This window comes from Mastacembelus armatus, chromosome 2 (assembly GCF_900324485.2).
Source record: "Mastacembelus armatus chromosome 2, fMasArm1.2, whole genome shotgun sequence".
Lineage (NCBI taxonomy): Eukaryota > Metazoa > Chordata > Actinopteri > Synbranchiformes > Mastacembelidae > Mastacembelus > Mastacembelus armatus.
The window spans coordinates 6,149,801-6,168,558 of NC_046634.1; positions in this window are offsets into that span (position 1 = coordinate 6,149,801).

Consider the following 18,758-nt stretch of genomic DNA (forward strand, 5'->3'; position numbering starts at 1 on the left):
ATGCTCTATTTTCCCTCAGCTCCTGACAGTGACCGTGCTGACTCCAGCTTTTCATTTGGCCAGTGTGATTGTAAGTGTTGGTGTAGTCCAGCGTGCATGTGTCTCTGAGTGTGTGCATCTCTGGGTAAAACAATATGCTAATCTCCGGTGTGGAGTGGAGGGATTTGCTGTATAAAGGAGCATGCTTGTTAGTGATAGCCTGGCTGAGGATTCCTACACACACCCACCTCCCTGATCCACTTATATAGGCTTTCTAGTGCCAGTGTATCTGTGAATGAGCATAATCTGTCAGAATGTATGGTTTCATCTACACACGCTTTTCCTATTTGTGTGACATTTGCAGATGTTGCATATTGAGTATTGATATCCGTGTGTGTCTCTACATGTGTATGTGTATGTGTATGTGTGTGTGTGTGCGCGCGCGTGCACACAGGAGGATGATCTGCATTGGCTGCCAGTAGTTGGGGACTCAGATTAAACATAAAGAGGGATTCAGTCTGAGGGTATTTACAGATTCTCATTATAGCCTCAGAATCTAAGACTCTGACACACGTACATGCACACACACAGGCACACTAATCTTATCACCTATATAGCTTCACATGTTTACTGTGATTAGACCAAATTTGAAAGTAGCATGTTTTCTTCAACCCGGTTTCTTTGCATGCAGTTGAATGTGCATCACACTAAAGTCGCAAAAAGTAATTTTAGGTAGTTTTGTGCGTCACATGCTGAATAAAAGACTCAGATAATCACACATAACATTAGCACAACATGTACATTGCTCTGTTTCTACTTTTCATGTATAATGTATAAACCATATCTGACCTCTAGTATTCAGGGAAGTTGTCCTCTTTCATTTTCCTGATAAAATTGAATGATATAAATAATAAATTCAATTTAACTAGATAAGCTGAACTCTGTTACTCAGACTTAATTTTCTTCTTCTTTCACTTCACTCTTGAGCTCAAATTATAGTTTTTGTGTCCATTTGAGTGAAGTACATTCATCATCAGCCCATGGCCTTGAGGTACATGTTTTCCAAATACCCTAGTGAATACATCCACTTATGCAGACAGCCACTGTAGTACAAACACAACCACATTTCCATCTACTATCAGGTCCTTTATAGTTCTTATGTATACAATGCAAGGTCAGCAGCAGAATAAACAACCGTCACAGGAGAATCTAACAGTTTATTCCCAATCCCATCATTATGGGGTGTCTTAATTACCAACAATGAAACAAGCTGGTATGCCAACTAGTGTTATTCTTATATTGAGCAAAAACTGAGGTTCTCAAGGAAAATACTGGGGTGTTTAGGGTTATTCAGCCCTAATCTGTCCCACAGTGACCACACACAAACAAGCAGCCTCTTGTTAAGCAGCCTCTTCACAATTACATTATCGACAAGCAGGTATATGTTTGCAGAAATATTGGCATAACTATGCACTTTATGTCTCTTTACCACTGTGTTTCTAGTTAGATGTTTATTAGGCTGATGTCCTTTTATTAAAAATTTACTTGAGTTTCTTGCACCTTCTGCCTAAGCTGTCATCACACCAAGCTCATCAATTACAGAAAGATGAAGATAATATTTGTGATAAAAATAATTAGAGCTAAGACCCAAACAACATGAATTGCATCCACTTTTCTAGAAAAACATTAGTATTTAGTTTCTGGTCACCTGACAAATATAAGTCCAATATCCACTCCATTCAGCTTTCGATTTTTTTTCTGCATGGAAATGTTTAGACTAAAAAGTTACGGAATAGCAGGAAATATTCACATTTGCCAGTCTACTGTAGCTAATATCTAGGGAATGTTTTAAAGATTTGATCACTATTATGAGACAGCTATATGTTAATAAAGCCTGAATGTTAAATGGCAGTGTAAATTTAATAAGGAAGGCATCCTCTGAGCCACAGAACTAAAGCAAATGCTCAAACAAAGCCTGCAGGCTCTACACTCATGTCAAACATCGTCAGGAGGAAACTTTGCACAATGCAGCCCTTGTTTAGACAAAATATTTTAAAGTAGACAACTTGGTTGTTGGATGAGAAAAAAAAAGAAGGGAGCGATGGTGAGGGATGCAGAAGGATGAGAAAAGACAGAGGGAGGGAAGAGCAGTGCCGAAACACAACGGGAGCATCCATCCTCTAACCGGTGGGGAGTTATCGCCTGACGACAGAGCCTTTCCAAATGCTTTAAAAAGCACATTTGAAGATGTATTAGTGCATCCCTGAATCCACTTGCTGCCAACAGGGGGCTGCTCACTGGGCTTTGTGCATGTCTGCATGTGTCTGTGTCTGTTTATATATATGTTTGCATGTATATAAGTGTGTGTGTGTGTGTGTACGTGCATTATTTTTTTTTAGTTTTTTTTGTAGCTCCCTCCAAATTCTCTTATTGAGCGTTGCTAAGGTGCTTTAGGGATTGGATTAGCTGGAGGCTCATCACAAATTCCATAACAAAAAAAAAAAGTACAGACAGAAAGAGAGACGGAGAAGAATTAAAGGAAGAAATCAAGAGTGGAAAGAAAGATGGGAAAATAAAGGAAAGACTGGAAAAAGACAGAGGAAGGCAAGAAGGAAGACGGGCAATGAAAGACGAATGAAAAGGAATGAAGATAAAAGAAAAAGGAAAGAAATGCAATTAAAGAAATTAAGGAAAGAGTGCAGAAGAGAGAAATTTAAGAAGAGACAAAAAGAGAACCAAGAAAAAAAAACAGAAAAGGAGAAAAGAAAATGAGTGGAGAGATGGGGAGTGGGAAGAAGGGAGGAAAAAGGAGGAGGGAATTACAGAAGAGAGGAAAGAGTGGGAATAAAGGAGGAAGATGAGGGGAGTAACAGAGTGAGCTTGCTGACTGTTGCATCAGCCTGTTAACTGAGGGCAATAAGCTGCATAATGAAGCGTGGAGGCAGCAGTAGAAATGTGTCCAGGAAGCTTCTGCTGTGATGTCTGAAAATGCATCAGAGCATCAGTCTGGCAGGTCTGGCATCCTGGATCACAAGGACTCACTAGACAGATAAAATTGGTAAAATTCTTGTTTATTTTTGTGTGATTTTTCTGCACTGCACTTAGATCGACTAATAACCAAAGAGCATGGCCATGGCTCTGACTTCCTCCTTATACTAATACTCTGTTCATAAAACTGGAGTTGCTGTCCTGTCCTGACTTTTATCCTATTTCACACCAACAGACAATATTGGTCAATGATCTTTCCCTAAGCTTGACTACTGTTCTCTAACCACAACCAACTAACCATTCAACCCTCCTCTTTCTATTGAAATGCCAGTTTGCAGTTAGGAAAACAGGTTTTCAGTGAGTGTGTTTACCAAAGTTTCTATCCTGTAATATTCTGTGTGCAATGACAGCAAAAATCAACAACGTCTAATGCTGCATCAAGACATCAAGTCTGAACTGGTGCTTCTCAAGTGACATTTTTTGGCCAGTGAAGGACGGTTAGACTGTCAGGTGGTGGACTGCTCTGCCAAATTTTATTTTAATTTTATATTAAGCTTCAAACTATTTAGGATAAGACTTTGCCATCATTTACAACCTTACAATACAGAATGTCTGTTGCAGAATAACCACAAACAAGAGGATTTAACCTTTGCAAAATGAATCCAACAGAGTCAATTTCCTGAACAGGCTTTCATATTGTCATATTTCACATGTCATATTGTTTCTAAGAACTGGGTCCATTGCCTTAGTGATTGGTTTGGCTGTGAGGGTAAAAAAAATCATCCACAATAAAAAACAAAAACAAAAAAATATCTTTCAACAATAGATGTGGACAGGGCAAATTTGTTTCAGCTAATACTGACCATATTCTCAGCTGCCCAAGGCACTACCACAACAACTAATAGCTGTACAACTGTGACAGAAGCCAACCTGAAAACAAGTGAAAAACAGTTAAAAGCAACCATTATGACCGGGACCTATACTTCACAGGCAGCATCTTTAAAAGTCAGAAGCCACTTTTCACCGGCTGTCCAATGAAGCTGAATCAAGCTAAGGTCATTATTTAACAGCCAAATGCATTTCCATCTCTATTTAGAACAATTTTTAAAATGCTGTTTGGGCTCGCTCCCCCTCAAGAGAAATTTGATGGAAGTTCATTATTTTCAATCCAGCTTGTGTAATTCAATATATCAGGAGTTGTATAAATGTAGGGGCAGAAACAGAAAACAGAAACAGCCTGAAATGTGCAACATAATAGAGAGATTATTTTTACTTTTCTGGCATACACAGATAGGTTCAGTGCAGATAAGGTCACATTTTTGAGGGCTCTAAAATCTATTGGTTTAGCTGTTTGGGGGAAACTCTAGATAGTCACTTGCTTTATTTCTAAAGAGACTGAAGAAAAGCCATACATTCAGTGCGTTTACAAGTGTGTACATGTGAAGCCAGGGGATATAGATAATACCTGTTGCATAGGTGTGGTCTATTGGATCTCCTGTTACCTGGCCATCCACTGCAACCGGAGCCTCCTCTGCTTGGACAAATTTACTCCAAGGAACCAAACTGACAGATTTCCCTCTCTGTTTATTGTTATCTCTCTTTTTTTTGTTTACCTATCACTAACTTTCTCTCTAGATGTAAATTCATAAAAAAAATTCTTATCAATGAAATCACACTGTTTGAAAAATATATTTTTATGTATTCTGCATCTTTACTGGCGCAAAATACAAAACAGAAATAGTGATTGCTTTTTTATTCTCTTCGGGATTCAGGAGTATAAACATTTCTATAATTTTTTAAATCTTTATATCATTTCTCCTCTTCCTCTTATTCTACAACTCTCTGTGACACTGTTTTTCTTTCTCCCTCCATCCGTCCGTTTAGGGTTTCCATGATCTCATTATGTGCCTATGAAAAGGGACAGGTAAGGCAATCTGGCATGGCATAGCATGACTTGTGTGCTTGTGTACTTGCATGTGTGTGCATGTGTTGATTACCTGAACAAGAGTCAACAGAGTCTCTGTTTCACCCACTTATCTCATCTAGAAATAATCATCTAATCAGGTGTACACACACGCACATACACACATGTACACAAATACATCAAGCACATATATATGAGTGTAAGTGAAGTTTCTCCAAATACAGTGCACAGAGCTCCATCATTCAGAAACAACTATGCATAGCGATGTTGGACTGTGTTTCTTTCACTCTCTCTCATGATTTTTCCTGGACAAAAATCTGCCAAATCATGTATTTTGCAGCCTGAATAGATATCACACATTCAGAAAGATATTCAGCAGTGGGAATGTGAAATATACACAATTAATGTGCTACATCAAAACAATTAACAGCAACAGGCACTTTAAGCAGTCTATTGACTAAACTGAAGCAATGAACGCTGCCAGATGCCACAGGCAGCCACTATTCACACACTAATGTTCACAACCACGGCCTGATCCTTGCACATGAAAGATTCTGGCAACTCCCACAGACCCCGTGTGATATTTTTCTACAGTAGTTCAGCAAATACAACTAGTGTCAACAGCAGCCGATATGTGCATGATTTGGTATAACAATTGTTGCACTGAATGAGCCTACAGCTATGACAGAGCCCTGAAGAGGAAGAGGCTTACTGTTTAAAGAACACTTACTGAACCAAAAAGAAACAAAGAATACTACATTTGTGACCCACTTTTATATACTAAAAATCTTCGGTAAGAACCAAACAATTTCTTCACAACAAAACCACACAGTATAGAACATAGTTTACCTTGTTGGAGTCCCAATAATGTGACTGTGTCAGCAGATTTCTATCTGTGCAACATTATTAATGTAGCTACATGCACATATAAATAAAGACATGCTTTTGCTATTGGCCTTGCTCTGAAATCCTCATATGGAAACATCCATCTATCTTATAATCAAAGAATAAAAAATAAAGTATCAGGATAATTTCATTTTCAGCAGCTGAAAGAGGTGTGTGTTCATGCCTCCTCAACATAATGCTAAACCGGCAGGTGTCTATGATATTAAAAATCACACATTGAACCACAGTAAACGCAACAGCAAGGAAACTGAAAAATAGATCAATCGCAGCAATAGGAGAGAGAGAGAGTGAGAGAAAAGCAATAAAAAGAAAGAGAGAAAAGGAGGGAGGCCGATCGACTGTAGCTTGACCTCTTGGTACACACAAAGCCCTCCTCCCTCAAAAAAAAAAAAAAAAAGGCTGGGGCATTTTACTGTATCAATCGCCCCCCCACTTCTGCTCCCTCTCAGCCACCCACCCCACATGGTTGGACAGCCGATACGTTGGAGTCAAGGACTAAAAGCTCCCGCAGGCGAGCGACAATAGGACTCCTATAGCCACAAGGAAAGAAAAGTGCTCTCTCTCCCTCAGTCTTACTTCCTTCCTCACCAACTCTCTCTCACTCTCCTTCACTGTAGGGAGACATGATGGAAGTCATTATTCAGGTCCTCAAGTTGCCACAGAAGCTTTGGAGCTTTGACCTGGCCGTGTGTGTGTTGTGTGTTGTGTGCGCGTACACATGAGCCCTGCAGGATATCTTCCAGCCCCACAGAGTGAGAATTAAGAGTAATTTTTCCTCAGAGTCGTGACTTCTTTCCCCACAGAGGAGTAATGTCACCCATTTTACATTTCTAAAGGATACTCTGTGACACGCACATGCACACAGACACATGAACATGCACACACACGGTATGGGGTAAATTTGTCAAAATATGTCAAATTGAATAACCATGCAAGTCATTTTAAAACGAAAATCTAATCTACACTTTGTAGAAAAACACTTAAAAACAATAATAATAATATTAACCAAGGGTCTGTTTTTTTTAAATAATTATGCAGCAAAATCAATTGTTAATCAACACCATACTGATCTGCTATAGAAGGACAACTCAAAGGAGACAACAGAGGGTAAGAAAGAGCATTTTATTATTATTTGGCATTTTTGGGTTTATTCTTTCACTGTTTTCATCTCTTTTTACAGCAATAGGCTTAAACAAATATTCCTCTGTACATGCCTCGTTAGGATTAAATGCCACCCCTACAGGTAAAATGCATTAAGCATGATCGTCTACTTCACTGTTAATCGGTATGTTCCAAACACTCAGTCTCCTCACAATACACACACAAATGACAAATTAAAAGGAAAAACCTGAAATAAAATCGCTCATCCTTCCAGTCAAGTTTCAAACACCAAGGAGTATTGAAGCTGCTTGGGTGCCTCCTGTTGGACAACCCCTTAATGAGACACTTTGTTGTTTCTTTCTTTCATGTGTCAGCCGCTAAAAGTTAAATACATACTTCCATGTCTTGCTTCGACCTCTTCCTGACTCAGATGCCTCTTGTTAAGTTGCTGATTTAGTGACTTCATGCCAAAGAGAGGGTTACAGGCTAACAGCAGATAAGTGGATTATGCTGCAAAGGTGGTTCATGATCTTCCATTAATGTTTCTTTTTGATATTTTTTCCTTGCATTTTACTCTGACTTTTAAAGCATTTTCAGGACCCTGAGCTTCAGACATGTCTTTTGTCTGATGATGACAGTCCTAAAAGCAAGATAAATGGTATCAGACAAATAAGGAGGTAGCAGTAAGTTAGCTATGATTAAAAAAAGAAGGGAAGTATCCTGTGTTGTTATAGTACAGCTTAGTCCAGTAGTGAAAAAAAAATGTGATGTCGATCTAGGTCAGAATATCTTTGGGCTGGTTCATGCAAATGGCAGCTCTTTAACAAAACTGCAGTTTCATTTCCAGCATAAAGACCAGACAGTGCAAAAATGGACAGGGAGCATTAGCCATCAATCATTTCCTAATACACAGAATTCGATGTGGAAATCACAGGGCCATAATCAAAGGTGAACAGTTATACAGAAGACTGATTCACATACATAAAGAATGATGTACTAACTCTGCACAGGACTGTCCTTGCCATAATAAATTTCCAGGCCATACCAATTATAGCCACCTAATCTAAATGTTACAGCCAGGTAAGGCTGGCATATAGATACTGAACCAACTGCATGCACTACCAGGATATCAGTTTTTGTTTGCCAGAAAAGCTGAGATATCTTCATGCTGACTTTTATATTTCACTTTTCTCCATAAATCACTTTGGACATGTTGAAGCAAAAGGAAGAGTCATGTCAAGCTGCAGGTCTGATTGCAGTTTTTGCTCTTTTTGCTCTTTTTAAGTAGGCTAACCCCATAAACACAAATCATTGAAGATGGATAATTACCATGTCTTGCAGCATATAAAAGTTTAAAATATGAATCTGAGCTGACATTTTTTAGATTTGAAATTTTTTCATAAGGAATGTGGTAAATGCTCTTTAATCAATCTTTATATAATTGCTGCATTTGTCATGTTAAACATCAGCACTTTTCACCTTTGCCATCATGATCACCAGCACATTTACTGTCATCCTCATCATCACTGCAGTTGCAGCCCCCTTCATCATCCTGACCTTGTCGTCCCTTTCCTCTTTAGGGCCTTTGATTGTTCTGGACCTCTTGTATCTTTTTAGCTAGTGTCTGGAGAGGGCCTTTAGCTTTTAAGGTGGAGTGACTGATAGTTAGAGAGAAAAGGGGATTCAAAAAAAGAGGAGAAAGGACAGAAGAAAGAGGGGAATCAGGATGTAATAGGAGACACACAGCAGGAGGGCTGTTTACTGTCACTGAAGGAGGAGAAGTGAGAGATGGGGGGTGAGATGAGGGAGATGGACAACGAGAGGGAAGGAGGGAACATTAGAGAAAGACGAATAGAGGAGGGCAACGTCTAGGGAAAAGGAGACTGCGCAGGTTCTATACAGAAAATACAGAAAATATTTCTTTAGGCTTGTAACATCACAGAATCTAAACCAGTCTTCAAAAAAAGGAACCTTTATGAAAACCTATTGTGCACTTTTGCAAAACACCGATCTATGAGTTTAAGAAGACGGACTGGCCAGAAGCTGTTCTTGTCTGAAGTGTTCAGGATTTGATAGAGGCACTGCCACCTGGCTCATTAAAAGGGCATATCAAAGGATTTACTGATGGTTCAGTGAAGCACCAGGACGAACCAAAATCAAACACTGAATATTCAATACCTGAACTTCACTTTAAGACCCACTGCTCTGACATTTACTGTCAACTGTCCATTACACACATGTATGTCACACTGTGAGCAGATAATGCCAGAAGCCAGAGGTGGGCATTGAGCCTGTGTATTTTCCATGACAGGAATGTCATAAAGCCCTGCTTGCTGTAATCACATTTCTAGGTTTTCAGGTTTGTCCAAACTGCAATAACCACCTGTCACCCACACCTCTTCACCTAACTACAGCACTCCAATTGTGGTTGTGTCTTTTTTCTAGCAATATTTGAAATAATAATGTAGACCAATTCATCAGGTGTTTTGTAGTCAGGCAAACAAATGATAATCAATAAGATGTTCTATAAGATCATCACACCAAAGCAGACTGGCATTCCCTCCAAGTTTTATTATTTCTGTTTTGGTTTGTAAATGTAATTTTTCAAATTCTGAAGGCGAAAAAGAAAACACACTTCACCTGAACAAATACAATAATGTTGTCACCTACTTTCAAGTCTCCAGCAGGAGAGGGAAAAACAAAACAACACTTAGTACTGATTTGATGACAAACATATTTTCAATTCTGTTTCTGGGATGAAATAATTCGTGTACTGATGCTCTTAAGAAAATGTGTCTGTAGCATCTCTCACACACACACACACACACACACACACACACACACACACACACACACACACACACACACACACACACACACACACACACACACACACACACACACACACAGAGTGTTTCTTCCAGACGCTGTTGGGAACATTCACACACTGACACTAATTTATGCTGCTGCTATGAAGATAGCTGAGCAGTGGAGTAGGAAGGAGGATGTGGAGACAGAGAAAGAAAGTGACCCTGTGATAGTCTGTGCTTTCTAGCAATCAATAACTAAAAGTCCAAGAGTAACATGAGTTGTTGCTGACATGTTTAGATGCAGTTTCTCAGGAAAAATAACTTCAGCTCTGTACGTTAAATGTTCATGTTAAAATTGAATGAGTGTTTACTGTAAAATTTGGTATCTGTTCACCCATTCACTACTAATGTAAACTACACACATTTAATTTATTAGGACATTTTTCTCTTTCTACATCTGACTGTGCCAATAGTCCCTGTAGTAAGCCAAAACACACATACCCAGGGAGACAATGAAAAGTGTATAAGCCTGGCAAACTAATGACTGAAATATGCAGAGTCTTTAGGATGCCAGTGCAGGTTATCAGGTAATCAGTTTTAGGCCTATGCCGAACTGCACAAGAGGAAGAAAATACAACAAAACAAATAGCCATGCTTTCATGAAGTAACAATAACTTTTACACTGACCTCGAACAGCATAAAAAATTCTATATAACTTTTATATAAACTTGCATATCACACAAAGACTGGGTCAGTAAAGTTGAACTGTGTGTTACCACTTTCAATAACTGGCTTTATTCCCGCAATATTTGAAAAGCCTTGAGGATTTATTGGTTTTAAGAATAATATAACATTTTTGAAAAGGAATAGAAGGCCTTCAATGTGTTTTTTGTATTTTTCATAACACATATAAAAATCAGTGAACGTTATGTTCAAACGACCGTGATGCCCTAACTTTCTAATCTTTATGTATAATTTGATTGATGTTGCTTACCTACCTTCCAAAGTGATGCTTTTTAATCTGTCACTGCTAGAAGTTTTAAATCTACTGTGGAGCTTAGTATTTTGAGATGTTTGTTTGCCAAATATATGCATTTTTTATTTATCTCAAAGCATCCCTTCTACTTTGATTTACTGATTTGCCCTAAAGTGACAGTACAGTTATACAGTATTTCCTTACTACTCAGTCCTTGTACATGCACAGACATCAGAAAATAATAACTGCAATTATTTTCAGATCTGTCAGTCTAGGACGTATTAATGGGTCGCTGCACAGCTATTTATCTGTCACATCTGCAATACTCCATACTGCCAACGAAAGATGGTCTGACAAGTGTAGCCTAAAAGCAAAGAAAATCTGCACAGTGGGTTTAAGGCTGGGAGTAGTAATAAATAGTTGCACAATTTCCTAAATATTTTCATTAAGAAAAAAAAAGTGCTATTAGTAAAAACTTTATGTTCTTTTAAGACAGAAATACTGTACTGTGCTTGTACTCATTCAGAGAAACACTCCAATAAGTACTCTTAACCTCTACAACCGATTGTTATCAGCTGGTGTGGCTCTGCACTGTACCTAGGCCTCACTTGTCCAAACAAACACACCCACTCAAGCTCTCACCTGTCGAGTCCAGTCATTCTTTACCTGCCACTGGGACCAGCTCCAACAACTGTCAATTATCTGTAAGACTACCCCACAGGCGACTGACAAGTCAGCAGAGCCAGGGATCAAGTTCAGTCTCTTGGGGATCTGTGTTAGAATCGGTGTGTTTGAGGAATCAACCAACAACATGACAAAGCTCTGACTTCAAGCAGGTCAGGTTGACTAGAAGTCGGTAAATGTGTGTGTGTTTGGTATCGGCCTTGAAGACAGAGACCATGAGCACTGATAACCTGTTAGCTACCACATCAAACTCTCTCTCCCAGAAACACACAAAGGCCATTTACAATAATGAAGTTGCTGCATTGCATGTTAACATGCTGTCCAAATACAAGGTACCAAAAAAATACTCAGACAAGAAAAACATCCGAACAAACATAGAAAGTTCTCATCTTTGAGGCACCTAAAGGCTGGCAAGAAATACAAAGAACATATGTACAACTACAGCTGTATTCACCAAATTCACCTTCTTCTACTCCTCCATTTAAAAGTCTGCTGGGTGAGGTTTTCAGTGCTGAAGGTGTGTACTGTGAAACTGCTTCTGTTTCAATAGAAATGGATCAAATATATCAAAGTGTGGAACACCGGCCTATTGTGCCATTTTCTGTCCCTCTGCAGAGCGAGATCTGACCACAATCCACTGAAAATAAATGATCAAATACTAATTGGATTCATATTTAGCCCAGAATTCATTTGAAACTTTAACAATTTTATGCTACTTGCACTGTTCATGATAATACTATAATGATGCCAAAAACAAGACCTGCCAACCTGTGTGTGAGTGAGAGTAGGGTGTGGGGCCATATCAATGTCCTGAGCTTAAAGCTGCAATTATTGACCTTTATTCTCCTGTAATAAAGACCTATCCATCAGAACCTGGCTGTGTGTGTCTTTGACTGAGAAGCAGACTGAATGATGAATCAAAGAACCAACTTCTAACTCCTATCAGGTGACAACTGGGACAAAAGGAGGCAGAAAAGGAGGAGAGAAAGGGATAAGGGAGATTACCTAGTTTTCTACTTTGTGTTTAGCTGTTCTTGCAGAGAGAGGAGCTGTTACTGACATTTACTTTTCTCTAAGCAAATATCACACTGTCCTCATTCAGAAGTAATCAGCAATGAATGACAAACTGAAGACAAGCAAGTGGAGATGATTTTAGAAAGAAGAGATGCTAAAATGTTCTTTTAACAGAGAACATAGCAGTTCGGAGTAGGTGCCTCAATTAGCCTGTTCACTATACATTAGCCATGGGAAAAGGTAAATACATTTACTATGAATTAGCACTAATGTCTTATATTAGTCCTTACTTTTGTTACCATGCTGTCAGTTTCAAACACAAGTGCCTTAAAGTCACTCCAAATCATCCATGGCATGTTTTCTAGCTTATGGTGCAAAGACTACAAACACAAAATCAAAGTAAGACAACTGTGGCATATTTCTCCTTTTTCAGTAGAAGCAACCAAACACAAACTTCACACTTGTACACAATATTCATTTTGTAGTTTTATATTACTTTCCCCAGCAATAAACAGTACATATTTTGTGTGTGAACAACATTATTATTCTGCTCCACATTAGCTTGTACCCTCCATACCTAGAGGTGAAAATTCTGCCAAACTCAGTGCCCTCTCCAAAGGAAATAAAATAGCCAAGACTCTGAGCTGAACTATGTTTCATTCAATAACTCCTTCAGCTTTTCTTTATTTCAAATAGTATCTGTTTAACCTTGAGTCAAACAAAATAAAAAAGAGGCATATTGTAAAGGCTTACGCTAAAGGAGTCAGGACATGGCTTTGAAGAGTGTTAAGTTATTTAAGGCCATAGCAATTACTGCCCATGTCTTTATTGAACCTTACAGCTTAACCTTACATTTTGTGGTTAACATTACCAATGAAACATATCTTACAGCTATGGTCTGAGATGAAACTGTGCAATAAAGAAGTGAATGATACCAATTGGCTCTAAGTGTCAGCTCAACCTGTGTTGATGAAGTTTTCAGCTCCACAATCCTTGAAAACTCCCCAAAGGACAGAAAACTTCACCAAGTACCAAAGCCCTCCAGACCTGTCTGTCCTATTGTCAACAGCTTCATCTTGAGAATAGCAGCAGCTCTCAGAGGCACCCAAGGTTGGAGCAAAAAAATAAACTGAACTGGAGAGGAGTGGAGAAAAGGGAGATGGGGAAGAAAGCTGACAGAGCTGCTAACAATAGTGAATACAGTTTTCCAAGGCTGCTTAGATTGGATCAATTCGACAGTGACTGAGGACTGTGAAAAGAGGTAAACATGTTAGATGGTGTATATGAATGGAGTTTAGTTGTATGTGTGAGTGTGGGAGTCTGAATTCAGTCACTGGAGTCTTTGTCTTCAAGTGAACTTAGAAAAATGGAAGGACAAGGTGAAATATAAATCCTCAGTACAAACTTATTGACTACATGCAAGGTTAGCCACTGTAAATATTCTGTAGCCAGACAGACGAACAAAACAAGCGATATTAAGATCCTCTATTCTCTGATTCTCCTTCAGGTCTTCTCTTTTTCTTGTGCAAAAATAACAAAAACTAACTTTTCAGTCATCAGTCACTTTTGAACAATGAAGATTGACTCTTTAGCCTTCAACCCATTCCTGGCCTAAAGTGTTTACTTTAAAAACATGAAGGAAGTTACACTAAAAACATTAGCGACCGGATTACCTGACTTCAATGCTCCACATATCAGAACAAAGCTAAAAACAGTCTACTGCCAGACCTGAAGCTCCGACAGTTCCACACAAAGGTTTAGACACGTTTCATTCTTTTCAAATAACACCACAAGTGTCTGATCAGCGCCTGGCAAAAAGAACTGAGACCTGCAACACAGAGGGCTGATCTCAGCATCATGGAGCGAAGCTGAAGTAAATGGTGTTAACAATAAATAATGATTTGATTTTTTCTGTTTTGTTTTTCTTTCCAGCTTTCTGTTTCGCATTAGTTTTATCTCAACACAAATGATTTGAGACTTCACCTTTAAAATTGTCAAGGATACTTTAGCCCTGGCACCACTAGTTTTGGTCTCGGTCAGTCTACAGCCCTGAACTGGTGGTGATGAGGTGTTGAGCCTCATCTCACCAGTGAGTCCACAGCTTCAGACCACCAGTGTTCAGAGCACTAAAGAACACAACTTCACAGGCTGCATCTTCAGAAAAAAAAGGCCACCTGAAGAACACAGTAAGTGCTTCCTGTTGTTTAAGTGTTTCTATTCAGGACACTAAACAGCATTTTAAATGATGAGCTTAATGGTTGTCGTATCCAAAGTCACTGAAGTAAATACATTTCATTCAAACTTATAACCCTAAAAGACTTTTGAAAACTGATCTAGAAAGAGGTCCTCTTGGAATTCATACGGATAGTTTTCTTCTTTCTCTGGATGTCCTGGCCTAATTGTCCATGTAATGATATAACCCTGGGGGAAAGGGAATCTCCCGCTGTCCCCCTCGACACACACACAAAAACAAAGTGGGCCTCCCTATTCCCACAGAAGACAAGAAACCCCATGATGAAAGACAACAACAGCAAACGAATGTCACCCTCTAATTAGACTTGACCCTGCATTGCAATCACTGTGTGGAAACAACCTGGTCATGACAACAAAACAGAATATCACACAGTAACACAATAGTACAATAAACTGTACAGTCTGTCTGCACAACTCTATTATAAACCACAAGCATTTCCAGAGATGACAGTGATACCTACACCAGTACCTGGAAACCAGCATCACAGACGAGGGAGATACAATGGACAAACCTCCTGTTCCTGCTTGTCCTTTTTACTATGTTGTGTCACATAATACACTAAAAAAATTATGCAAAAAATAATCAGCAGATCAGAAATAATCATTTGTTTCAAGTTAAACTGGGATTAAAAACTAAACGTTAACGTACAAATCTTAAAAAATTATGTTTCTACTCTATTTCTCATTATGTTTTGTACTGATCGAAGTGAAAAAAATAAGAAAATGTAACATTAAAAAACTCTAAACTACAGTACACAGTGTTACACTATGCCTCCATTACAGCACATGTAGGCATAGTAGCAGAAACAGCTGTCTTCCTCTCTACAACAGACAACATCCATGCACACAGACAGTCTTCAGCTCAGTTCTAATGATTGCCACAGTTGGAGTAAATCTAAGTTTCAATGGGAGCAGTTCCCAACAGTGGACAGCATAAAGGCTGAAAGACACACCTCATGCTTAGTTACAGGTAAATGGTTATATGAGTCCTGTGTGTGACAGGGTGCTGACCTGTTACTAGTAAAATTATGTCTTATTTTTTTTAAATTTTAAAGTCAACTTCCTAACACAAACAAAGGGCACTTTAGGAAGTTAGATGACAGACAAGTGGGTTCTTTGTTTATTTTCTGCAGCTTAGTGGGTTCGTCTCAGCATGATATTTTTTCTCTTTGTGAAAAGTTAAAAATGCTATTATACCTTTTCAAAAGCTGCCATTATAAAAGCAATCCACAAAAATTTAATGATTTTTTTTCTCTGTGGTTATATGAAATTGAGAAAACGACACTAGCAGGTGACATTTTTTAAACAGAAAATAAAGGTCTGATCTCACTTAAAATATAGTCAAGCAGAAACTGGGCACATGGTGATTTTCTAAAGATCTTTACCACTGCTGGTGCAAATTGGTATCAATTTGTTTTATATATTAAAACTGATCTCTCTCTCTCTCTCTCTCACATATGTGTATATTGTAATCAGTAGCCAATCACCAGAGACACAGCTAAGAAACCGCACTGATGGCAAAAGCTGCTGACTACAACAAACAAAAACACTTTCTGACTGTACTTAAATACAGTTAATTACTTTTTAACAATATTTGTTGCTTTTGAAAAGAAAAGCATCTGGGACTATCTGGTTGGTCTGGCAAACGCACATCTGCTAAACCTCCGAACCTCCAATGCAGAACAGCACACAGTTCTAACCTTTTCTACAGGAACTAACCAGGGTGAGGAACCATTGTGGAGCTCCACAGTACTGCAGCAAATGAAGCAAAACCAGATGTTCCTCTGATATACTGGGTATCATTTACACCAACAGCTGTTTGTGCCAACATATAGTTAAATATGATTTAGACCTACATTATGTGAAAGTAAATATGGACACATGACAACTTCTCCTAGAACTGAAACTGTTCAGCAACAATTTATCGTTCAAAACCTAAACATTTTGCTATATACTGTACATGATGTAAGTCCTGTCTCTCAAACAATATCATATCTGCACTGCTGAGTTGTCAAATAACAAGTCAGGATTAATAAAGGAGGAAAGTTATGTGATCAAAAAGAAACCATGGGAACTAAAGTTTGAAAGCAAAAAGACTAAATTCAACTACTCGCACTGCTGTGTGTGTGTGTGTGTGTGTGTGTGTGTGTGTGTGTGTGTGTGTGTGTGTGTGTGTGCACCATGGCAGGGACAGCAGACAGGCGACATTTATTGACACCGGCTGCTGCGCTTGATAAGAAGAGGCATAAAATCCATCAAATTGATTGGTAGACAACAGTGAAGGAGGAGAGCACAGAGAAAGTCGTACAGCAGAGAAAGAGGGCTAAATATATCAAATAAAGGAGGAGAGTATAGGATAATAGCTGGAGTGGAGGGAGGAGAAAGGGCTTCCTAAACAGAGGAAAGTGGACAAAAAAAGAACAGACTATGTTTCTCTGTAGTACTGTAGTTTACCAAATACAAAATAGGTCTCAATCACTAATTGTGGTTTCGTTATTGCTGAGAAAATAGAAATGGGTTCAAAGAAAAAAGAAAAAAAAAAGCCATCTTTCTGCCTCTGGCACTTGGACTCCATTCAGCATGTTCACTAATCAGATTAGTTTTTTCTGCACTTGTAAGAACAGACACCAGTCTATGATCCATATTTAGCCTCTACCAACATGAAACAGGTTATCACCCCTCTCGTTTCCTTCTACACAATACAGTCTATATACACATCATATGTCCAAAACTTCTGCTCACATTAAAAAGTTATCAAATGCATAACTTTCATATGCCTGTGTATACACAACTGACACACTAAACAAAACCAACAGTACCCAAGTTACTTATGAAGCCTCTTTCTCCCTATACAACACAACTTAAAAACAAAGCATGACAGCAGAACTATTACAATAACAGCTCAACTTCACCGTTACAATGACAGCTCAACTTCACCGTTACAATGACAGCTCAACTTCACCGTTACAATGACAGCTCAACTTCACCGTTACAATGACAGCTCAACTTCACCGTTACAATGACAGCTCAACTTCACCGTTACAATGACACCTCAACTTCACCGTTACAATGACAGCTCAACTTCACCGTTACAATGACAGCTCAACTTCACCGTTACAATGACAGCTCAACTTCACCGTTACAATGACAGCTCAACTTCACCGTTACAATGACAGCTCAACTTCACCGTTACAATGACAGCTCAACTTCACCGTTACAATGACAGCTCAACTTCACCATTACAATGACACCTCAACTTCATTATTACAATGACAGCTCAACTTCACCAATGACAGCTCAACTTCACCATTACAATGACAGCTCAACTTCACCAATGACAGCTCAACTTCACTATTACAATGACAGCTCAACTTCACTGTTACAATGACAGCTCAACTTCACTGTTACAATGACAGCTCAACTTCACCATTACAATGACAGCTCAACTTCACCATTACAATGACAGCTCAACTTCACTATTACAATGACAGCTCAACTTCACTGTTACAATGACAGCTCAACTTCACCGTTACAATGACAGCTCAACTTCACTATTACAATGACAGCTCAACTTCACCATTACAATGACAGCTCAACTTCACTATTACAATGACAGCTCAACTTCACCATTACAATGACAGCTCAACTTCACTATTACAATGACAGCTCAACTTCACTGTTACAATGACAGCTCAACTTCACCATTACAATGACAGCTCAACTTCACCATTACAATGACAGCTCAACTTCACCATTACAATGACAGCTCAACTTCACTATTACAATGACAGCTCAACTTCACTGTTACAATGACAGCTCAACTTCACCATTACAATGACAGCTCAACTTCACCATTACAATGACAGCTCAACTTCACAGGTCATGAGTCAACATTAATGAACAGAAATCAGGATGATGAAATGCCATTTTCCAAATCCTCTGTTGGCTATGTTTGTGTGTACAGATAAATAACTGTAACAAAACAGCTCCGGAGATTTGGGAAACAACATGCAGAGTATAATAAGATTATGAAACCTTCAAAAAGCGCACAATAGGTGCATAAGGTGCATTTACCGGCTCTAAAAGACCAGACCGTCGAGCAAGGGTCTGAGGACTTTAGTAC